Source organism: Strongylocentrotus purpuratus, unplaced genomic scaffold (genome assembly GCF_000002235.5).
Source record: "Strongylocentrotus purpuratus isolate Spur 01 unplaced genomic scaffold, Spur_5.0 spur5_scaffold_14, whole genome shotgun sequence".
Classification (NCBI taxonomy): Eukaryota; Metazoa; Echinodermata; class Echinoidea; order Camarodonta; family Strongylocentrotidae; genus Strongylocentrotus; species Strongylocentrotus purpuratus.
Window position 1 is genome coordinate 17,406,124 of NW_022145599.1, and position 17,182 is coordinate 17,423,305.

Below are 17,182 nucleotides of genomic sequence, written 5' to 3' on the forward strand. Positions count from 1 at the left end.
AGACCTCCAAAATGATGCACAGCTTTCTAAATAGAACATTGCTTTTCATGCAAGAATGGCATGCCCAAATTTGTGGGGAGGTACTTCTTGCTTTTGCATATCTGTGCTCCTTTTCCTAGTAGACAGTCTTCCTTTTTTCCTTGTATGTATGTTTGGCTCAGTTTTCATAGGCTGAGTACTTAATTTCAAGACGACATTGCGAATTATGCGTTGCACCCCCCCCCCCCCCCGCTCCTAAAATGGACAGCCGCTTTGTTTACACCCTACAGTCGAACGCGCCCCTCTTGTCCCCTCTAGAAAAGACCCTGCCCTTTCGAACTGATCTGCCAATTACATTGAAACTGCAGCCCGAAATGTTGGAATTGACACATTGAGGCGTAGACAGTGATATCTTGATAGACTGAATGTAACACGTAAACATGACAATTTCTCGCCTGACCTGTTTCCAAGGGGAATATTAATATTTCACTCTCTTTCTCTCTCGCTCTCTCTCTCTCTCTCACCCACACATACACACACACGCACACACACACACACACACACACACACTCTCTCTCGTCCCTCTTTCTTTCTCTATCTATGTCTATCTCTGTTTTATACTTATCTCTTTCTCTCTTTGTCTACCTTTCTGTCTCATCGGCGTAGTCTAGAGGCACGCGACGTGCCACCATGAACATGTCCCCCTAAAGCGTTCCGCTCTTTCTCTCTCTCTTTCTCTCTCTGTCTGTATCTCTCTCTCTCTCTCTCTCTCTCCCATCCTTCCTCTTTCTCTCTTTCCCTCTCTCCCTCTCTCCCTCTCTCATTCATTTTCTTTCTCAGCGTTGATATATGCCTCTGTCTACGTCTACATTGTGCGATCGTGTGGAGAAAATCATTTTTTAAATATCAAAACAAAAGAAGATTTAAAAACAGAACTGTGCATCAGTCTGTTGCATTTCCAACTTAGGATGGGGCTAGGGTACGCCCCCCCCCCTACACACACACACGCACACACACACACACACACGCGCACACACACCTTGTAATAAGTTCTGGATACGCCGCGTGCCTTCGTTGGTGAAGATATCATTGATAAATAATATAATAGGCATCATGAAAAACAGATCAATATTCTGCGCTTCTGTTTTTTCTTAAAGGGAAAGTCCACCCCCAAAATAAGTTTGTTTCGATAGAGGCAGAATAATAAGAAAATCAGGTGAGTGAAAGTTTGAGCAAATTCTGAATGAAAATAAGAAAGTTATGAATTATTGAAGTTGTGATCAATCAAATACAAATTGGCAACTCTATGACGTATCATGCGAGCTCAACTTCCATTTGCTCAGTACTAAAAAAATCTAAAATTTTCATTTTCCCTCAAGAAAAATTGCAACCATACATGCACCATAAATATAATAATTGCAAATATGTTTCTATACTCCCCCTGCAAGGAACAAATATATATTCCGTCATCAATAACGAAGAAAACATGATTTTATGGAATATTATGCACAAAGCAGATGAAGGAGAGCTCGTATAATAAGTCACAGAGTTGCCAATTTGTATTTGATTGATCACAACTTCAATAATTCATAACTTTCTTATTTTCATTCAGAATTTGCTCAAACTTTCACTCACCTGATTTTCTTATTATTCTGCCTCTATCGAAACAAACTTATTTGGGGGTGGACTTTCCCTTTAATAATAGTGTGACAGATGTCCGTGATACTAACACTGCCAAATGTTTTCGCGGAAAAAGACATGCGCCGACATGGCGGATACACTTAAAACGCATGAAGTGAAAAAGATTGAGATAACTACTTTCGACTGACAGACGGCCTCGACCTACCTAGCAGATTAGTTTAGTTGCCCATGATCATGATGATTGCTTCTTTGGCAAACTTTTTTTTATTTCTTTATCTCTCAAATATTTTTCTTCGATAAGTCGTATCCATGACTATGAGCCGCAGTGGAGTGAAACAATATAAGCATCTCAATTTTGCCACTAAAAGTCAGTTGCCCATGGTACTGCATCACGATATATCACGAGCAATGGCGCTGCGGAATGTGCTTTTATAGCTCCCAATCAACTTGCATAAGAATTAGATTAGAGGAGGCGCGATGGCTTAGTGGTAGAGCAGCGGTCTCGTATCCGAGAGGTCCCAGGTTCAAACCAAGCCAATGCGCTCTTGCCCTTTGTTAGGGTTTTGATACTCATTGCCAAGTCCATCAGAGAGGCCGAACTTACAACCGTCGGTCTACTGGTCAAAATATCAAAACATAAACATGAAGTAGGGTTCCAGAATCTTACAGAACACAGGGGTGCAAGGAGGTACCAAAGAGGTACCGCTTTGAAACGGGCAAGAGCTTAAAAGCTCGTGCTGTATTCTGTGTTGTGTTAATGGGTGTTGTACACGGGTGCATCATTTATCTGACGTAGACCTGCGTCATTGATGAGCGCGGCCTTTACCGTGTCATGTGAAAGTGATACCATACATTCAACGAGGGAATACTAAATGAATAAAGCAAAACATTACTTAGAATTAATCGCCTTGTGTGCAGCGGACACCATGCTTCCACCTGTTTCTACGAAACGGTGCCCCCGTGTTCACAAGGTTGATTAGTGCATCTTATGACGCAACTGAATAAAAGCCTTGTGTGTAGCGAACATCATGCTTCCATCGTTTTTAGGAAGCGGTGCCCCCGTATTTACAAGGTTGATTAGCGCATGCAATGACGCAACTGAATGAGCGACTTGTGTGCAGCGGACATCATGCTTCCACCTGTTTCTAAAAAGATGTGCCCCCGTATTAAAGTTTCGGCGTATAGGGTACCTCACAGACTGTCAGGCGACCTGCCCTACGGCAATCAATCTGTCACCCACTAATCCATATCCTCCTGAAGCGAAAAGAAAAAAATATATACAAATATAAGCTCGCATCGGGGCCTTCCTTGCTCTAAATCTCCTCATCCGTAAAATAAGTTGTCAGCGAAGTCATCTAGTGAAGCATTCCCGAAGTTCCACATTATGCACTCCTTTAGCATTAATTTTCTACAGTATATTCAGTGGGCATGACTGCCTTTACAGAGAAAATCAGCGTTGTAGCAATTCGGCCCGTCTGCCCTTCATCACAACATAATTTAAGGTCATTGCATTTGTAATAATAATTGTGTATGTCATACCAAATAAATAAGGTAAAACTATTAGTACATACCTAATAAAGTATAAATTGCAGAATTGAAGTATTGTCAAATATTCTCGCTCCTTCCCTCTCAGGTTTCCCTTTCTATGTCTTTCCTAACCTATCGCACCTTGCAAACGATAACGTCGGATAGAATTTTAATGTGTGCTCTTGTCTGGCCGAGTTGGTTAAATGCTTTAATTATGTTACAAAGAGAGAAGTGAACTTCTACAGAAACTAACTCCTTGTTTTCGTCTTGGCAGTTAAACGGGCCTATTGAAACACGAAAAAATAAGGTTTGCAATTCGATTGTCTAGGTATATGACGGAGTCAACAGCGGCTGCTGGTAATCGATAATCAGTCAAACTGAAAACCTCGTCCTTTTTGTGAACCCCAAATCTTGTCTCTCAATATGGGGCTTTTCTGCGAAAGAGCACTACTTTCAGCTAGATTTTCTTCATCCTTTGAGCAGTATGGATTCGATGACTTTATTGAGTTGAAACAACAAAGACCTTTTCTCTATCTGTCCATCTATCCTCGTATTTATGTCACTCTCTCTCTCTCTCTCTCTCTCTCTCTCCATCATCGGTTCTTCGCTTCTCCTGCATTTTTTATTATTCCATCTTGATCTAACACCTTTTGTTCCTTAGCATCTATTTTAAGGTGTCTTAACGGCATTGATAATCCCTCCAACGTCCTAACTATTTAACATCCAAAAGTGGAGGCTTTAACCAGACTATTACCTCCCATGTCGTTCTTTCCAATCTTCGCTCTTTCTAGACTTTGTTTCTCAAAGGAAGATTCATTGTCAATTTATAGAATGTAACAGAATTACAGGGATGGCAGAAAAACAAATTTCGTGTCTATAATCATGGGCATCGACACAGTAATTTCTCAGGAAAGATTTTTGCTTAAAAACAGTGGAAATTATGGCAATGTTATTATTTGGAGAGGAATTGGCGTCAAGTTATCGTCAGTAGGTTGTCGTGAAGTATGAACAAAAAGGGCTGTGTGGACCTGTGAAATGTTAATGCAGTTTCATCTAAACACCCGACACACATATGCCAACGTGGGACTACGCATTCCTTTTTCAGCAATACTCTATAACACAATCGCCACCACTAGCGATCATTACAATTACATTACATTACGAAATATTTATACACTCCGAACATGATCTATTATGTATGGGATGTACACCAAGGCATTGAAATTACCCTAGAGTTGATTTTTCAAAAGTCTCGGCAATCGTATTACTCCAAATCACATTTATCTGGCAGCTATTACGCTACATTAGTCATAAGCAGTCGGTGTTTGTTTAGTGATATTATCAACTTAGGACTGTGTTCTGCGTCATCACAATGATTACGAGATTACATGATAACCTTAATATAAATCTTGCCTACCCATATTTTTTTCATGCGCTGCGCCAATCTGTATTTATTCATTAAGCTTTGTAAACATGAGGGATATGATCAGACGACGGAACAAGTTGCATTTCATAATGTCTCCCGATTGTATTTCATTACTCCGCCTCAGGGCAAACAATTTGAAGTTTAACCGAGTTCAGTCTGCTAGATTCGTCTCAAAAGTCACCCGACGTCCATTTGGAAAGCAATTATCTGTTTGTCGTTTTCATCGGTCCGTCTTTCCAAGCCACCGATCGGTCATTTTTTGGAAGAAAAAAGTAAGACTGAAACATTCGTAAAGTAAAGGACAAACATGGTATTCTCCCATGTCGTATCGCAAATCATCTAGTCACAATTTTTAGCGACTCGTGGAAGATGTTGTCCCTCAAGTAAAATGTCATTATCTTCTGTCTACAGCTGATGTGGACATACCCTTTGTTAATGTCAAACCATAGCTTTTCTTTGCAGATAAAGCCCTCCCGTAGGACTTCACCAGCAATTCTCTTTTAGGGTAACCCTTTGATATCCCTTCCCCTTTTCATCATTTCGAGTTTTCCACTGATTAAATCGCTTATACGATTAAATTCTCCTGAGAAATGTTTGGGATGAAAAAGCCCTAGGTTGTTGATATTTTGGAAGCTCCTCCGTCGTTTTATCTTGTAAGCTCAACATTTTGAGATGGACTATCTGTCATAAGACTGCTAATGGATATGTGACCGATATGGGAAGAGAATAATTGCATTTGTGGCTGTTTATACGGTATTGAGATGCATTAACCAGCATAATTGTTTTGTCGTTTACATAATCTATTATGTGTCTATTATGTTTTAATAACAACAACGCTTTATGTCACTAATAATTTAAAGAAATTAAATCCCTACACAAAATTTCGACAAAACAATAACCTACTACCGCCTTAAGAAAATGTGGTTATTTTTTGTCCTCCCCCTTTTGTGTAGATATTTGAAACACACACAAGTACCCCCCCCCCCCCCCCTCCCTTCCAATCCTCCCATGCAATAATGGACTACAACTGAGTTCTTTACATGTATTAAAAGGTAGGGTAGCTTATTTTAGACGGCCCTACATGAAGGTGCCATGAGCGATTGCAATTACCACAGGGAAACAAATGAATCCTACATTGAGCCATTCAGCCCCCACCCCAGACATGCCGATACAGAACATTTGATTTGGCTTTGATAAAAGAAGTTTGTTTACTTTTTAGCTTTCTTAATGGATTCCGTGTTTGAATCTCTTGTTTCCACTATTAAAACAAACGATCATACACGACGTCGTGATTGATCTGTTAACAGAGTTAAAAGAAAAAAAGGGGACGTGGTATTTACTAAATGAGAACACCCCTCTATACTAATTGAATTGCCCTGTCTGGTGCTCGCTAACCATTACTCACCCTTTGGCATGCGGTCTCCGTAATTGCGTGAACGGGGGTGACATTTTGACTTTGATTCATCCCGGTGCTCGTGGCGTTGACCTCTAGGTCGTTCTCCGTCTGCTAAACTGCTATTGATTAGAGGCATTGACTGAATTTTCGAAGAAAATGGGAAATTAACAGTTAGGGGGCACTTCGCTGTAAGGTTGGTTTAAGGGCACGCGACCCCCCCCCCTCCCCTTCCCCCAACTTGAAAGACAAAAAAGGAGGATCTAAAAAAACAGAACGTAAGAGGATGAGATATTACTTCTTTCAGCAAACCATCTCCCCCTTCCCCTTCATACTGGTTATTATGAAATTAGGGTATGCTTGTGTTACCTAACTCTTTAGATATTCGAAGTTAATAAATCTTATCCTACAATTATTAAATCACATGCAACTGAAGAAGAAAAGACATGCCATTCAAATGTAAAGTCAACAATGACGTTAACATTTTACAATTCTTAGTAATTTTAGGAACAAATTTCTATCCAGTTAGAAATATTATAGTGTGATCATTATTCAATGAAATCCAGATCTCAAAATCCTGCTGCTACACTGATATGCTGTAACACCACTCGACGTTGAAATGCCTATGAGCGCTTTTTGGATTTGATTTCATCTTCAACATGTTAAGGGCTCAATACCACATATAGACGATAGCATAACAAACAACTCCAGAATCGAAAGAAAGAAATAGAAAGTCGTTGTGGCAAAAACCAATTAATAAGTTTAATACACCAATCTCCAAAACTTTTATGCATTTGTAATTGTACTACTTGTCTGTAACGATATCGGTTACGACTACGTGACAAGCACATTACTCCATAATGTAAACCACAGCAACCTTACTTCATTCTTTTCATGTACGAAGATTTCCATCTCTCTCTCTCTCTCTCTCTCTCTCTTTCTCTCTCTCACTTATTCTTTTTCTCCTGCTTTAAACTACATACGAGACAGCTATTTCGGAAGGATGATGAATCCGTTGATGCGCCTAGATGATACGCCTTAAGTAACTCTCGCTCGAGTAAATCCTTTTTATTCATACCATCTCCTCGCGATGTTCTTTTATGAATAAATCATGATCGCGAGTCGACAGCGCTTTTCAGTCATGTGACTTCCTTATTGTTTTTTTTTTTCTTTCTCGGCGAGGGTGCTGGGCGAACATGAGACGCAAGCAGCGTCGCCCCAAGTGTAATAGTGTGTCAGTTCGTAACATCGTCTCCATCACTCCTATCCGATCGCAATGAGACCATAGGGGGAGGTTTCATTATGACGCTGTTTTCGTGGATGGAGCAGACGACACGCGGTAAAAGAAAATATACGTGAAAAGTGGGTTGACACATATAGCGACCTAGATTCGCCATTAATCAGATAGCCACTCGGAACAAGTTTTTTGCTTCTCATGTTCTTCGTGGAAAATGTTAAAGATATGTTCTCAGTCACGAGCATGCGTGCTTTTGGGTCTTCAATGATCGCATCTCTTTTTCTTTTTTCCCAACCAACCCTGCATGCCACTGTAAGTTTTTTTCGATAACGAGTTAATTTGAGATACATTCTCCAATAAGAATGATATTTTCATTCTAACTCAAAAAGTATCGATTTGTCTTTCTACATTTTTGGGAAATGTTGTGATTGAAAATCCACATAAATTCCAGGCCAGGTCTAGACGAAGATTGATTTTTTTTCTGTGGTCAGTGCGTGATTAGAAATATATTGAATCTACGTTATGAGATTATCGACGGGCTAGACCTGTACAGAAAAGCTTTGTGTCTCCCTATGGGCGGGAAATGTCATCTAACTTCAATATATAAAAACAGTACAGTTTGCTGGAGAAAGTTGTGGTTGTCTACGATACACGCCACGGGAGATTGCATTTGGAGAAAAGAATCAATCTTATTTTAAACTCCACCCCAGCGTCAAAACAAATAAAAAATTATAATAATAACGTTTTTGTCCTATTCAATCAAATGTTCTAAAAATGAAACCCATTTGATTTAACATGAATCTAAAAAATTATCAATACTGCGTATTTTTGTTAATCATGCATCGTAAAATGGCGGAAAAGATATACGTCTGGACACACAGTAGTTCTATTTCGCACTTCAAAATTCTCATATTGCATTTTATTTATAGAGGCTACCCCAGGGTATGCACATAATTATGGGTTTTCCATCTGCAAAGCTTTGGAAGACACTGACAGTCGTTCAATGAGAACAATTAACACGTGTCTAATTATCCCTCCGAATGGAGAGAGAAGGAACCCATCTGCCCAGGGGCGGGGGAAGCATTTTGTTATTCCACACACCAAGTTTCATTTCCACGATAGCAAAGGAAAATCTAAGAGGCAAAAGGGATGACATTTCCATGACTTCTCCACGGAGGAAATTGGGGTTATATAATCAGTCAATCAGTGGTCATCATTCGTCTCTAGACCAACCCTTAGGGTTTGCGCCATCTGTCATGCGAGATCTTTTCTTAACCCTTTGTGTCTACAGTTCGGATTAACCGTGTTGAAACGTGAGCAGTGGAGGCTCAACAGCACTAAACGCCATCAACGCACGCACTCCGAACGGAGCGAAAATCCGAGGAATATTTTTTCGCTATTTTCTCCTTCTTGTAGTCAGAAAATATCGATGCTCTTTGTCGAAAATACATCAAACCATCTGCTTCTGAGATTGCTTTTTTATGACTATTCCAGATTCCCAGATCTAGATCTCTGACGTTTTTTTCGATTTTCTTCCCTCTGTTTTATTCCAATAAAGATTAGCCTTTCCCTGCGATTAATCCAACCCTTTTTCGATTTGAGCAGCGGTCGGTGTAATACAGAAATAGAATAAAACAAAGTTTGTGAATACTTCAACCTAGATATGTAATTAGTTCCAAGCAATAGCAAGAAGAAGAAGTTGTAGTGATTGAAATGATTTCGATGATAAAGATAGACGATATAAATTTCAAATTAATTCAATGTTCCTAACTTGTTTGTTGCTTTTCCAGGCATATCATATGTCACTGACAACATAATAGTTCGCTCTTTCACAGTTGTTTTTGATATTTCACATATTTCATTAAAAGGTTCAGACAAGTACTATTTCCATCCACATGAAAGCCTTGACTGTATCACAAATATATCTGCCCATCTTATTCGAAGTAGTAAATTATTGAAATTTTGGAACGAAATTCATGCTCCCATAACACAATCGTTTCATGTCTTGTAATACGTAATACTAAACCATTCAGAATGTATGTATATATACAATTGCCATTCCCAATATTCAAAAGGGCTCTAATTACATTTAAACTCCAAGCTCGCATGAACGTTTCTGATTAGCATAGCCAACGAGACAATGCTCGAACGAGAGAATCACGAAAAAACATTACAACACATAAACGTAGCGATATAGATTCGCAGGCGAGAAACTGTTTAATTTCAAGGTACTTTCTAGGTAGAAACCTGCGGCCGACTTCGGATTAGGCGCAAAGAATTCAATTTGGACTCCATCTTCATGCTTCTTACCTCGACTTCTTCCACTGATCACCAATGACAAGGTGAAGAGGTTGCTTTTATAGTCTGAGATACGCAGGCTTTCTTGGATTTTCTGAAGATAAAGTTTTCCTGGGAAAAAGAGGGACTTTATTTTGATTGGAAATTGGAGAAGAGAGAAGCAGAAAAGACGCTGTAGATGATTACCTGTATCCAGTGGCACTGGGAAGATTGGGGCGCACGATTTACTTGGAAACAGAAAATACGAATGATACTACTCGTAAGGAGGAGGGTGTGGGAAGTAGCCCCGGCTACTTCTTCATCTTTTCTCCCTCTCATTCCTTTCCTTTTTTCTCTTGTCTCTCTTTTCTTTCGTTTTACTTTTTCGCCCCCCTGTAGCTACGCCACTGAGTGTGGAGGGAAGGGGAGGGGTGTATGTAGAGTAGAAACCGCAATACGGAAGAGCGTTGTCCACAAAAATCAGGAATAATTTGATGTGTTTTTTTTTAGCCCTGATTCACAGTGATGCAATGGTGGCCAGAATAATCAATTCGGCTCACAATATTTTCCCTAGGTCCGCCAAGCTTTCCAGATGTTCTTTTGATATCTAGACGTAGCTTTATCGTTGTAATTCTATATTCAACTGTTCCCGTTCGGGATCGGAGGCCACGTGCACTTCATGATGATGGCGCCTGGATTGTTTAAACAATGAACATAAAGTGACCCTTGCATCAATATGACCCCTCGGGAATGATCGCACGGTCAGTCGCCGTAAAACACGCAAAGATCAATACCAGGGACTAGAGTTGTCCTAATGCTGTCTACCAACCCTCGGGCATAAACTAACGGATTTTAGAAGAAATAAAATAGCACATCATACATTTCACTTGTTTACCATTCTTCCTCATATTCAGATCTAGACGTAGATTCTAAAATTAAAAGTTTTGGTTACCATGGAGGAGGGGGTAATTAAAGCCTGCCATTTAGGAACACCTGATTATAAAGATATGAGAAACATGAAAATACGTGTTTAACCCGAAATAATGATAATAACGCTTACTCTTCCGAAACAGTTTCGCGTAAGTTTTTCAAAAGACCCCTGATCAATATTCTTTAAAGTGTCTATTTCTTCTCGTTTGTAAGTGTTTTATCCTAATTATGTTTGCGTCAATTCTATCTTTGAACGAGCGCTTCATTTTTTTTAATTTTTTTTTTTTCATTTTTTATTTTTTTATTTTTTTTATTTTTTTTTTGGGGGGGGCGTAATATCACGTCTCCCAAAACACTTAAAACACTCGATAACTGTCCTCTGCTCGTGTGTCAATATCAATTCTCAAAAAATCATTATCTCCTATGATTTCATGAATAATGCATGAGCCAATATTCTTGTTGTCATCGTGGAATACCCATTGTGGTCAACCAAAATATTTATTTGGCATCACAAGCGGTACTCAGGAGATCTGAAGCATCGCATTTCACAAAGCTATCAACAACAAATTGTGATCAATGATGGGCAAAATATTGCAAGGAAATTCATGAAGTGTGGTAGATTTAACACTCAGTGGTTTGTTGATAATTATCCACGTGCAATTATGAGACAATGCATGGGCATTGACCCCTTTCAGCTTCTGTTTTGCTTTTTTGTGTTCTTCTTGCGGCTTTAATACACTTCTGTACTGGAGGATATCTCCACATTTCACCATCTTTGTAGGGTAGAGAACCTGAAAGATTTTACTATTGTCGTTTAATTTCATTTTGTCAACATTACTTGAATAAAGCCAGGTGGTTGGAACGCCGCAGCGAGATGTGTATTACGAGAGGCTCTTGTTGTAGACTGAGGGGATTAGGAAGTGATTGTGTTCTGGTCGGTTATCGACGGACATCTACCTCAAATCATTTCCTGCTTTTAGTGAACGAGGCTATCCATCCTCGTCCAATAATATTGAGTTATATTAAATCTCTTTGTTGTTTGTTATTTTCTTATAGTTACAGTTAAGATTGGATGTTCTGCTATCCATTCTCGTCCAATAATATTGAGTTATATTAAGTCTTTGTTGTTTGTTATTTTCTTATGGTTATAGTCAAGATTGGAATGTTGTGCTAACATTACAACCATAGTAACTTACCTCGAAACTTTTTTTTTTTTTATTTGCTCTTGGTTGTTATTGTTGCAAAGACTTTATTTCAAAAATGGATCCCCTCAGACAAAACTTATGGGATCATTCCAAAGTTGTTGGTAATAAAAGCCTTTTTTAGTGGCTAAGCAATACCTTTTTAGTTCTTATCAAACCTTGAATGGATTTGGCACTTCACTGAAATCCAAGCCTTTTTATCAACTATCCATTACTGATAGTATGGCTTGTTACGGATCCTTTTTTTTAATTTGGTCTGCACGATCTTCCGAATAACAAACAACCTTGGGAAACATTCAAAATTATCCAACGTCTCCTCAAGGGATTTTGTTTCTATAGTGTCTCATATCGCTAATTGCCCACCAAGGACTTAAACATATATCACCTTACTTGGTGGATTATGGATGAGGTTTTGACCAATTAAATGGAGTGCAAATCGAAAAGTTGATGGAAAGATAGACCTCCACCCAAAGATCACTTTGAATTGGCCCCTCAAGGTACGCGAGTAAGGTTCGGTGATTTTCTTCAATTTACTTGATTTGTTTTTTTCTTAGATTCATTTTGGTTGGCAGCTGAATAGAAAAGATCGTATTTTCATCTTCCATCATAGAAGATAACGAATATTACTTTCTAAAAAACTTTCTAACAATCACGCAGATGGCTGAAAGTCATGCTCACGATACGACCCTGTGGATAGGCAATCTTAGAGTGGCCTAAGAAAGCAATCTCATTAAACAGACTTTATATTGAGAATTCAAAAGAGCATAGAAGCAACTGAAATAGATACCAGTGTCTGAGAACACTTTGAGTAGATTAATAAGAAATGTATACAGGAGAAAGCTGATTTGATTTCATAATTGTTGTTTTCATTTCACACCCATTCCCCCCCCCCCCCCCCCCGTTTCTGACGGCATATAAGACCTCGTATACGCAGAAAGATTTTCTGTTACGTAAAGCTTGGAGTTTGCGTTAACCAAAGATTTACTTTCACTTAAAATCTTTCTTTTTCCCCTACTCTCTCTCTCTCTTTCTCTCTCTCTCTCTCTCTCTCTCTCTCTCTCTCTCTCTATATATATATATATATATCTTGTTCAATCTACACAATATATTTTTTTAATACATTCGTCCTCGGTTTATACTTTAACTGAAATTTTACGCTTCACATCCTACCCCTTTTCATTATCTCCGTCTCCGTCTTTTTTTTTTCTCTCTCTCTCTTTCTCTTTCTTTCTATCTCTATCTCTTCCCCTCTCTTCCCATTCATCCTCTCTTTCCCCCTCTCCTGCTCCATCTAATTCATACGTGTTTTGTTTTTCAATCTGTCTACTCATCCGCCCTCGTTCTCTTTTAATAGCCCATTTTCCTAGGCGAGAAGCGAGAAGCAATAAGAACCTGTCGGAAAAGGAGAAACGAACGAGTACATGCGGAGGGATGCAAAGTGCGGTCCAACTTGATTGTAATAATGTTTCTCTATTTGGTTACTTCAAGCTGTTCTGCGCTTCTCTCCCTCCTCCTTCTCTTTTTCTTCTTTCTTTTCACTACCTTCTGAGGGGGCCCTCCGGGATTGAGCTCTTATCCTCAGCGCCAAAAGCCCGCGTTGCGCGCTCGATAAGTACTCGTGGTAAATCTGATTAGCAAAGTGCACTGAGCTTGGTGCAAGTCAACCTGTAGATTGCAAGGCGTAAACCCTTAACCCTTACTCTCCCAAATCCCACTCTACCTGTGCAATGAAACCACTAGGCCGGGAGGAAGGGGGTTAAAAGCATTTGTTTTTAAAGGTTAGATATTTCTCCTTGCCCTTCGGCGTAACTTCCCTTTTGTTTTCTGTGTGCGTTGCGATACAACGTACGTACATGTAGCATTGTTCGGAGATCTTCGTTATTGCCTAATAGCTTTTCGAGGAACTCGATGAATATGTAATGAACATGCACTTAACTGCCTTTTACATGGATCTTACAATGAACATTATTTTCAGACCGCGCATTACCATCATAGCCCTTTAAGTTTTTAAATCAAAATCTTGATCTTGTTTGGTTAAATGGCATGACCTTATAAAGAGGCATTAGTTTCCTGAAGGTCAAATATATATTTTTATACAACCTAAATTATTTGTTCCATCAGATATTTTGACGATTAGGATGCTTTGACTACCGTTCTGAAACTCGCAGGAAAAAAATCTGCCTCCAAACTGTTTTAATATCTACTCTAGATAACTGTAAAAAGAACATTTTGGGCACTGCTCCAGTTTGGAACAGAAACCTTTCTGCCACAAATGCATCAAACAGATTTGTTGACAATGAACGAGAAACTACAATGAAAGTTACTGATCTCAGTCGCATGAGCGCCACAATTTGAAGTTAATGAAACATGCATTTAAATAATTGCCTTTCACATGGATCTTACAGTGAACATTATTTCTAAACCGCGCATTAGCATCATAGTCCTTAGCTTTAATACGCTAGTACTTTTAAAGTTTTTAAGTCGAAATCTCGATCTTGTTTGGTAAAATGGCTTGATCTTATAAAGAGGCATTAGGTTCCTGAAGGTCAAATCTATATACAAAATGATTAGTTCCATCAGGTATGTTGATGATTAGGATGCTTTGGCTGCCGCTCTGAAACTCGCAGGAAAAAAAAATCTGCCTACAACTGTCTTCATATCTACTCTAGATAACTGTAAAATGAACATTTTGGCACTGCTCCAGTTTGGAACAGAAATCTTTCTGCCACAAATGCATCAAACAATTTTGTTGACAATCAACGAGAAACTACAATGAAAGTCACTGATGTCAATCGCATGAGCGCCACAATTTCAAATCAGGACTTCCATTTGTTTCATGTAAGTTCTAATGACAAAAAACCTGCCCATGCCGTTGTAAATAGATTTCACACAAAATGTGTATAATTGTTAACATAACGTGTTTAACAAAGTTGTTTTGTACAGATGAATTACTTCAAAGCAAAATTACAGGTTATGGTATTCCATGAGACGATGTGGTTCTGCTTGTTGCTTTTTTCGTCGAATTCATGAACCATGATAATATATAGAGTATACATTCGCCAATACTTTGTGTATGATACGGTCGACTCAGCTCACACGCGAGCACCCGTCATTCATAATGATTATAATCATGTTTCTTTAGCATTGCATTAAATTCAATTTGGACTGTCTTGTCAATGGTGTCTGGAATATGATTTGATCATCTTCGCGAGGGTCGGGGCCATCTTGTATACGTAGATATCACGTGACATGCTATAAATGCGCAAGGCGTGATATAAACGAATACGTTACGTCACAATGAACGTACAGCGTAGCGGACGATACAGACATGCAATTTCGATTATGCACGTGATCAAAATTACACGTAATTACATGCGTGGGTTTAAATGGGCATGTTGAGATGAAATTATTAAGGGGGAAAAGCAGATAATGATGAGGTGGTGTTAAAGGAAATGCAGAGAGTGATAGATAAATTGAGATGTAGGGTGAAAACTAAAAGGTTAGTGCAAAAACTTCAAAGGGAAGTACGCTACCATGAATGCATCTTCAGATGATAGTTCATCAGTACATGAACAGGCTCCGATGATACTTAGGTAGGGAAAAATGAAGACATCATATTATTGTGCAGGGACAACGCGTGTGTATTATTTATAATGTCGTAGGTTATAAATAAGTTTTAAATGTTTTTACGTTTCAGCTTGTTTCCATGTCTCCTTTAAAAAATGTCAGTTTGCCTCGACTGTATGTCGCTCATCGCAGTCATAATCTTTCCGACAATCGTTGTTTCAACCGGCTCCTCTCACCTCCCAATATTCTCTCATTCGCATCACCGGCTTATTCTAGCTCGTCGGGAGCCTGGGCAAAACATTGTCTGTGTAAACAGCCCCTCTGTTCCTTCACAACAAACAATCTCGCACTATAGCTTAAACTGTCAGATTTAGAAGGGGGTGCAGTCGGTCCGTATCACCCCCCCCCCCCCCTCCCCCACCACCTTCAATTTCCTCACAAAATTTCCTCATTTCGAATATAGACCCGAAAGGCACCTAGCAATCTAATAAGCTTATTTTTGTATCCCTTTTTCCACTTTTCTTTTCCTTCTTTCTCTCGGGAGATGGGGCTGTCATAACATTTCTTGTTTACTTTCTTATTTTTAAACTAGCTCTCTATATCAAACGTAAACTCTTTTCGTAAAGTTGTATTATTTCTATAAGTTATTTTCGTTGTTGTTGATAACATAAAATCAACAGTGTATGTTTGTTCTAATGAATAAACACGTATGATTTTTTTAATGTATAAAGACCCTTACAGAGTAAAACTCCACCCCCCCCCCCTCCCCTCTTTCAACTCACCTTCATGTTATAAATGCCTCAACGGAGCCCCACACCCCCACAACCTCCCTCACTCCATCCTATTTCAAATATAAGTACGCCACCACATTTTCCCCTTTCCTGAAGATTGTCAATCATCGTGGAATCACATAATTACGTTAGTTTTGTGTTGGGTAGCATCACGTGAGCTGTGACGTAATCAGGCGTAAAATAATGGAGTCGGTGGTGTGTAAAGAGAAAAAATTGGGATGGTATGCTTTCCTCTGATTCCAGCAGATATGCAGGTGCATCATCAAATAAGAAATTGTATAAAAACAGGTGGGTGGAAAATATAGTCCCGGTGAAAGAACATTCGCCCTCAGTGTTGGTTATCTCTCGAAAATGTGTTTATTTATAAGACAAACATACACATTGCGTTATTAATTTTGTATTAACAAAAAATACAAGGTGTGTTATGAAATTTCTTGAAATTTACTTTTTGTTTAAATATTTACATATACAGGTAGTGACTTTTTACTGATATTTCGTCTACATGTCTCAATCCATCTGCGGAAAACAAAGGCACATACCCACTATAACGCGAATCTTGTCATCAAAAACTTCAGAATTCATACATTTTAAATAGATTTATTTGAAAAAGAAAATAAATCTGCGGTTTGCCTGTAACGAAATAAAAAATAATTTAAATGCAGACAGTTTATTCTACCTGTTGTGGTCTTAAAAAGCATACGTTTTTTTTTACTATTACCTTAGTTTGTGGAGATCGTTGTATCATCTATTTATTCACTTCAAATGGCTACTACTATATTTAGCGGCAGAGTGCACAGTTGCGAATGGTTGCTATGAAATTGTAATTTGTTTTATTTGTGTGTTTGTTCCAATCCGGTGATTTAAAGTCCAGATAATAGCTATCAATGTGTCATCACCATCATTGTCGTTATGTCACCGCAATCATTACCATTATTTTTATTGGCCACTTTCTGAATTGATAATGTGCAACATCTCTTTAATGTATTCCGTTTACAATGCGAAGCGAGATTTGCTAATCTATCCATGCTATTACATGCACAAAACCCATTATATCCACCGTGCCATTATGTATACAGACGATCGAAGTGATTAATCACTACGAAAGGGAGCGTTGCCCATCCCTGCATCATCGCGGTGATGTTGATTTCTACGTCGAGCAGTTGCCATAGCAATGCATCTCGTCGTGTCACATCGCGTAATACAGCGATATAG